General features: G+C 30.8%; 1 pseudogene; it reads left to right on the top strand.

Annotated features, from left to right (window-relative positions):
- The first annotated feature begins 5,021 nt into the window (after window positions 1-5,021).
- On the top strand, window positions 5,022-6,650 carry LOC124912527 (annotated as a pseudogene).
- The last annotated feature ends 1,260 nt before the right edge of the window (window positions 6,651-7,910 follow it).

Below are 7,910 nucleotides of genomic sequence, written 5' to 3'. Positions count from 1 at the left end.
TCCCAAAAGTATAGTAGATGCATTGATGCATTCACAAATAATGTTTTGTATACATGATTAACTTATCTTCTTTTTGTAAAAATAAATTATAAGAGAGAAGAGATTATATAAGAACAATAATTGATCCATTAAAAATAATTGTTTTACCTTTTCAAATCTAAAAAATAATCCAAGTTGGAGTTTCCAAATTTCAAAATCTATAGGTTTATAATGTGGATAGAGAAAGTTGAGTTTATGGTTATGAGATGGATAGGAAAAATAAATTCTTATTTTTTAAAATATTTAAAATTTGATAATTTTTTATTAACTATAATAATTAAATAATAAATAATAAGTTATAAAAATATAAATTATATTGGTATAAAATGATAAATATTTAATAAAATACATAAAATTGATATATTTAAGATTCAAACTTTAAAAAAAAAATTAATAAATCAAATTAATTATTATTTATTAGTATTCTTTATATATCATATTTATATATATTACTTAATACAATATATTTATGAGCCGATAATTATATATTTTTATTATTCTTATACACATATATTAATTGTTTTTAATTGAATCAAATTTTAACACATATATTAATTTGATTTTACATTTTTGTTTATTAATATAATTTATTTGAAATTGTTATTATATTAATATATTTTAATTGAATTTGTTTAATTAATTGTTTTAAAATTAATTAAAAAATATCGAATATCAATGATTGGATATGTAGAGTGGGATATTAAATGAATTGTCCAACAGCCAAGATATAGCAAATCCGTCGGTCACATGGTCAAGATTGTATTTTTAAAGCCGAACGTAAATCCCTCCTCTCAAGCCTTGAAGAAATCCAGATTTAAATTATTCACTAATATTCAGCCTTTTGGGTTTTTTCTAAGAGACCGACAGATTCTCCGCTCTAAAGAAATGAAATGACTAAAAAAGGGCGAAGAAGGAGCAGGAAGGATGAGAATGTAGAATATGAAAACTTAAAAAGTAAGAGCATATGCTAAAAAAACAGATATTTTAGAGGATATGGAGTGAGAATGATGAAATTTTAATTTTAAAATGCATGTTGAAAATTGATTTATTATTATTATAATTATAATTATAATTATTATGATTATTATTATTATAATTATTATTATAGTCATTATTATTATTATAATTATTAATTATTATACAATATTTTGACAACTTTTAATGAACGTCATCTAATTATTATATATGACCATCTCTAATACCTTTCTTAATCTATTGGTCAAACATTTTGCGACAATCTTATAAAAAGTTGAAACGAGACTAGGCCTAAAGGTCTTCACATCAATAGTCCTTAGAGCTTTACGAAAATGATATATCAAAGTATTGTTTCAAATGATGAAAACGATAAAAATGATCATTTGTTTCCATAATTCTTGTCTTAAAAAATTGTCACGCCTTCTTAAAAAAAAGCCAAACTCATTGCATCCTGCGCTTTATCACTTCTGCATCCCTTAATGGCCTCCTCAACCTCTTCCAACGAAAACCGAGCTTCCAACATATATTTTTGCGCTAAACTAATTGAATAAAAAATAATACCATTCAATTTAGGTCTGACCTTAAATAATTCCTTAAACAAATCTTTATAAAATTTGACAATACTCGTAGAAATTTCTGATTCACTATCATGAACTTCCCCTCGATCGAGATCAAATTAATCACATTATTTCTTGTTTGCGCTTTAGAGATCCTGTTAGGATCGAATACAACAGTAGAAGGGGGTTGAATATTATTGTTCTATTTTTTACTTGGTTGCGATTTTAATCTTGTTAAGAACTAAAAATTTGTTTCTATTCTTTAACAAATCGTAGCAAGCTCTTGAATGGTTTTAAATGCGGAAAATTCTTGCGGGATTTGAAGTGACAGATATGATAGTAAACGTAGAAATGAAAAGACAACACAAGATTTTATGTATGTTCGGAGATAAAGCTCTTACGTCACCCTTCTTCTATTTCCAGAAGGATTCCACTAAAAGACTTTGATTTGTATAGCCTCTACACAAACCACTCAGATCACAGGTCTTAACACTTACCTGTTCTAAACTCATAGCTCTCACACTATCTTGTTGAACATACAACGTTCTGTTCAATTTACAATAATGAAATTACTATCGAATGATACAAAATATTAGTGATCAACGTGTGTATGCTTAACATAGTAACTTAGTGATTTTCCGAAACACGAACTAAGATCTGGTGACGGAGAGTATGGAATATGTAAAAATTACTAAGCGTTGCAGAGATTGACCGAGAGTGATTTTTCTGGCAGAGAGAAAATTTCACCGATAAATTCGCGAGAGAGAGATTCATTGTTATCCTCTAATGCTTTTTTTATTTGATGCCTAACAACGGTCGAATCTATTTTATTGATATGTGACAGTTGTTCATTCGTCATACGCTTGTCGTATGGGGTAGTGCGTAGAGGAATCATCGTACGCTTGACGTACGGGATAGTGCGTAAGGTAATGGAATATTCGTTTTTTGTTTTGCATGTTATAGTAGAGAGGTGGTTGTACATTTTGTCGTAGATTCCGTTTTGATCGTACATCTGATGTGAAACTTAGTTGACAGCTAGCTTTGTTGATGATCAGCTCTTCTAATAGCGTACTCAGCTGATAACGTACTCAGTTGTTGAACAACTTTGCTAATAGCAACTCAAATGTTAGCACAACTTTGTTGTTGGGAAACTCATCTTTTGGCGCAACACATCTGATTGGAAACTCTGTTGTTGATGTAACACTGTTGTTGGGCTACTTAACTGTTAGCGCATCTTCAGCTGATGAGCTACTCAACTGTGCATTTCTTCAGCTTTGCTGATGGCAACTCAACTGCTAGCACTTCTTCAGCTCTAGTGATGGAAACTTAGCTGTCAGCACTTAGCTGTCAGCGCTTCTTCATCTCTACTGATGGTAACTCACTTATTAGCGCGGCTTTACTATTGGACTACTCAGCTGTTAGTGTGTCTCTGTTGTTGGGCTACTCAATTGTTCGCGCATCTCTGCTATTGGGCTACTCAGTTGCTCGCGCATCTCTGCTGTTGGGCTACTCAGCTGATGGCAACTCAGTTGTTAGTGCTTCTTCCGTTCTGCTGATGGCAACTCTGCTGCCAACGAGTCTACTGAGTTTACATGTGCATTAAAACATTGTTGAACTTTGTTTTATTCATTCATCAAAGCATCATAAAAACTATGTGTGTTCATTTTAATTATCCTAAGTTCATTTTAATCAATTAAAACATTTTAATAATTCAACTTAATTAATAATTTCCCCTTTAATCTTAATTTATCAATTTCCCTTTTTTTCCCTTATTAACTTAATCTAACAATTTCCCATTTTTGGTGATGTTAAAACTAAGTTATGAATGCCGGGAACTGAAGATAAATTATATATATAGACAATAAGCAAAATGTTTATAGTATGAATTTCCCCCTTTTTTTAATTTCTTTGCCCTTTGTAGCTTTTCCAAGCCCGCTCCAACTGGCTTGCTTTGCTACATTCCTCTTCCCGGTTTCACTGCTCTTCCCCCTCGACTACATTTCCCCTTTTTTTATTTTCTTCCCCCTTTGTAGCTTTTCTGAGCTCGCTCCAGCTGGCTTTCTTTGCTTCTTTACTCGGTTTCCCCCTCAACTACTTTCCCCCTTTTTAACATCAGCAACTCCAAATCGATTATCTTATGTTTGCTTAAGAAAGTCCGTTACTTCAGCAATTTGCATTCTCATAGTATTGATCTTCGCGGAGAGCTCCTTGTTGTAATCGTCGATGGTATTGTTCAAAACATGTTTGAGCCTACTCATGGATTTCCTGATTATTGTAATTTCAATATTGCTCTTCGTGACCTTATCATGAGCCGATGCAGTCGAGGTCGATATTGTCGAGGCAACTTACACCTGCTCCTTAAGAGATTCCACTTCTCCAAGGATAGTGGCAATGTTCTGTTTTAAGGGGATATTCGTCTTCCTTGAGATGACTCCTCTGCTGAATGAAGAGTCGACTGATGATGTGGGGAGACGACTGGTATCATCTGCAGGGGAATATCTTTTTCACTTTCCAGAATAGCTACTTCTAAGGGTGTTCATCGGTTCGGTTTTCAGGTTATTCGGAATATCTTTTTCACTTTCCAGAATAGCTACTTCTAGGGATGTTCATCGGTTCGGTTTTCAGGTTATTCTCCTCTGCTGAATGAAGAGTCGACTGATGATGTGGGGAGACGACTGGTATCATCTGCAGGAGAATATCTTTTTCACTTTCCAGAATAGCTACTTCTAAGGGTGTTCATCGGTTCGGTTTTCAGGTTATTCGGAATATCTTTTTCACTTTCCAGAATAGCTACTTCTAGGGGTGTTCATCGGTTCGGTTTTCAGGTTATTCGAGTTCCTCAGTTCGGTTTATTCGAATTTTTATTTTTTTTAGTCAATTCGAAAACCGAACCGAATTCGATATTCGGTTCGCATAACTTAAAATAAATTGAACCAACCAGGAATTGAACCCAGGTCTATACCCTGGCAAGGTATTATTTTCCACCAGACCACTGCTTCTTTTGTTTTCTTTTTCTTTTATTATAATTTGATTATTTTGAACTTTTTCTTAAGCTAAGTTTGGAAAAATAAATAATAAAAAATGGAAAAATAAATAATAAAAAATGAATTCGGTTTTCGTTTGGTTTTCGAGTTGAAACTCAAACTCGAAAACCAATTTGAAAACCGTATTTAAATTCGAATTAGTTTGAAATTCGATTCGAAAACCGAAAATGAAATTCGAATTCGGTTTATTCGAATTCGGTGAATTTGAATTCGGTCGGATATTCGGTTCAGACCAAATATTGAACACCCCTAGCTATTTCTCTATCAGCAGTTGAAACATGCCTTTTTGAAGATGGAGATTATTGATAAGAAGGCACCTGATTCAGCACTGAAGATGTAAATTCGAATTGCTTAGTCTTTACATCGATGTCTGTAAATATTTCAATTGTTGTTGCAGACGGACTAGATGCAGCCGGGGAAGTTCGTTGCTCTATTGGGAAGATTTGTTGTCGAGCTGCTCGGCAGCTGGGGAGAGGTGTTGCTCTGTTACGGAGGGTTGCTGTTATGCACCAAATTTATCGGAGTTGACTTTGGTGGAGGAGTGGAGTCGGGCACTTCCACAGAGTGGGAGGCTAGAGGACTTGAGCTAGAAACATTTATTGTTTCCCATTGTAGCTCAGCATCCCTGGAAGACTCAGTACCCTGTATGATTGACGTGACTTTCGAGCTAAGTGAATCAAGTGTTTGTCGCAGCTTTTCATTAACCCTGGCATCCAGCCAAGCGATTTTCTCCAATGACCTGTAATTCTTCATTCTCTGGTGATAGATTGTGTATTTGTTAGTGTAGGTCCACTTCAGGAACATATAGGTTTGTGTCGAAATCAGGTCGACTCATTTAACTTGATTATAAACAGGTCAAATTGGGTCAACCTGAAATGACCCAAAATAGACTCGTCAACTAATTAAAATTTTATTTTTTTGGTTTTATGTTTACCCTTTCCTACTCACTCGTTTTTTTTTTCACTCACAAATTTGAAGTCATCTATAGGTTTCAATTTGACTTTTCCTTGTTTTCGCTCTAACTTTTAGCCCCGGCCCAAAAGTTCAAAAAGGGTCATCGTTCTGTGACTTCTCTCCCTTACTTTTTCTCACATCTTGGACCATTGCTACGCGCACTCTACACTGGTGAAAAAGGCAAAAGTAAAAGAGCGACAAAGCACTAACCTACAAAGGATCGTCGTTTCATTGTGTGATTCCCGGATTCATGTTTTAGGGAGGAGATTCACCTTCAAAATGGAACCGGAGGCGAATCGATCTACGGTCAGAAATTTCCCGACGAGAATTTCGTTAGGAAACACACCGGTCCAGGTGTTTTGTCAACGGCGAATTCAGGACCGGGGACGAATGGATTGCAGTTCTTGCTGTGCACGGCGAAGACTGAGTTGCTTGACGGTAAGCATGTAGTGTTTGGACCGGTTGTTGATGGAATGGATGTTGTAAAGTAGGGTGAGCATTGAGTGGTTTAATCCGAAATTCAATCCAATCCGAATTCTAAATACTAATTCGGATTGGATATTTCGGATTTGACTGAGATCGAATCGGATTGAATTAAATCAGATTAAATTAGGATTATCCAAATTATCCAAACTATCTAAATAAAAATATATTTTTTAAATTAAATTTTATCTCAATATAATATATATTTTACTTCTCATCACTTGACAACGATATTTATTTTTATTTTTATTTTTTTATTATTATTATTTTTTTTTTCAGATTCAAATTTAATAATAATAAAAAATTCGAATTTTAAAAAAAAAAAATTATTGACTAATTTTAAGCTGATATATATAAATATTTTTTAGTTTGGATTATCCAAACCATTTTCAATCCAATCCGATCCGTATTAATTAGTAAAATGATTTGGATTACGAATTGGATAAACTTAATTTGGATTTAATACGGATCGAATAAAACGGACTAGCTTTACCCATTTGCTCAATCTATTGTGAAGGCGGTTGAGAAAGTTGGATCTTCTGGCGGTAGGACTTCGAAGCCTGTTGTAATTCCTGATTGTGATCAGGTTGTTGCTTAAATCTTTGGATGCTGCTTATAAGTCTATCTATCTATGATATATTTATCGATTATGCTTTGATTTCATCTTCTGTTTATGATTCTTCGCTTTGTTTTGTTTGCTAAGAGTCTAAGAATAAGAAATTGTGCTACGCTAAATTGCTAATGGTGAAAATAAACTCATACTTCCTTATTATTATTATCATAAATGATTTATGATAAATCATGATCCAAGATATCTCTTGAAAATTGTATGAACTTTTCAACTTTCTTTTAGAAAATGTCTTCAATAGATTTTCACTTATAACATTTTAGTATTAATCAAACCTACATTATAATTTTAATAGTTATCAAGAAATTATATAATGATATAAAATTTCTAAGAGAATAATTTTTTTTAAATAGAAATGATATATATTTTTTTATTTAAGAAAAAACTAGTCTGACTCCCACCGTCATGGTTCTTCACTTCAACTAAAAACGATTTTAGATGAAATCGAACTCGTTTCCGAACCCAAACGGGTACTCTATTACTCAATTAAAATATGAATTTATATTTATTATTTTCTAAATATACTAATTATTAAAAATATAAATAAAATATTATTTATTATGTTACAAGATTATTAACTTAAAAATAAAAACAAAAAATTAGTAGTTATGAAAGAGAAATTAAAATAGAGTTGAAGTGAAGGGTAGGTATAAATAACATAAATAATATATTTATTATAAATTTATAATTGTAATGAATAAATTTGAGAAATGGTTTTAAAATTTAATAAATATATCATCTCTCCTAAATTAATTCATTATTATTTTTATTAATATTGATATTACTATTATTATAATTTATTATAATTTATTTATTATTATTATTATTTATAATAATTTATTATTATAATTTATTATAATTTATAATAATAATAATTATTATTTATTATTAGTTATTATTATTATTTATATTGGTATAAAATTATAAATATTTAATAATATATAAAAATTGAAATATTTAAGAAAATTAAATTTCAAATTTTTCAAATTTTCAAAATTTAAAAAATAAAGAAACAGTTTAAAAACCAAATTAAATATTTATTATTATTATTATATTTATAATAATTATTATTTTTATTATTATTAGTATATTTATGATTCAACTAATATTGAATTTTTTTGTAAAAAAAATTTAAAATCAAAATTAATTTATTATTATTATTATTATTTATAATTATAATTATAATAATTATTCTTATTATTAATATAATTATAATTATAATTATAATTA

Source organism: Impatiens glandulifera, chromosome 1 (assembly GCF_907164915.1).
Source record: "Impatiens glandulifera chromosome 1, dImpGla2.1, whole genome shotgun sequence".
Taxonomy (NCBI): Eukaryota; Viridiplantae; Streptophyta; class Magnoliopsida; order Ericales; family Balsaminaceae; genus Impatiens; species Impatiens glandulifera.
The sequence above is the reverse complement of the archived record's forward strand: the minus strand, read 5'-3'. Positions and strand labels throughout refer to the sequence as shown.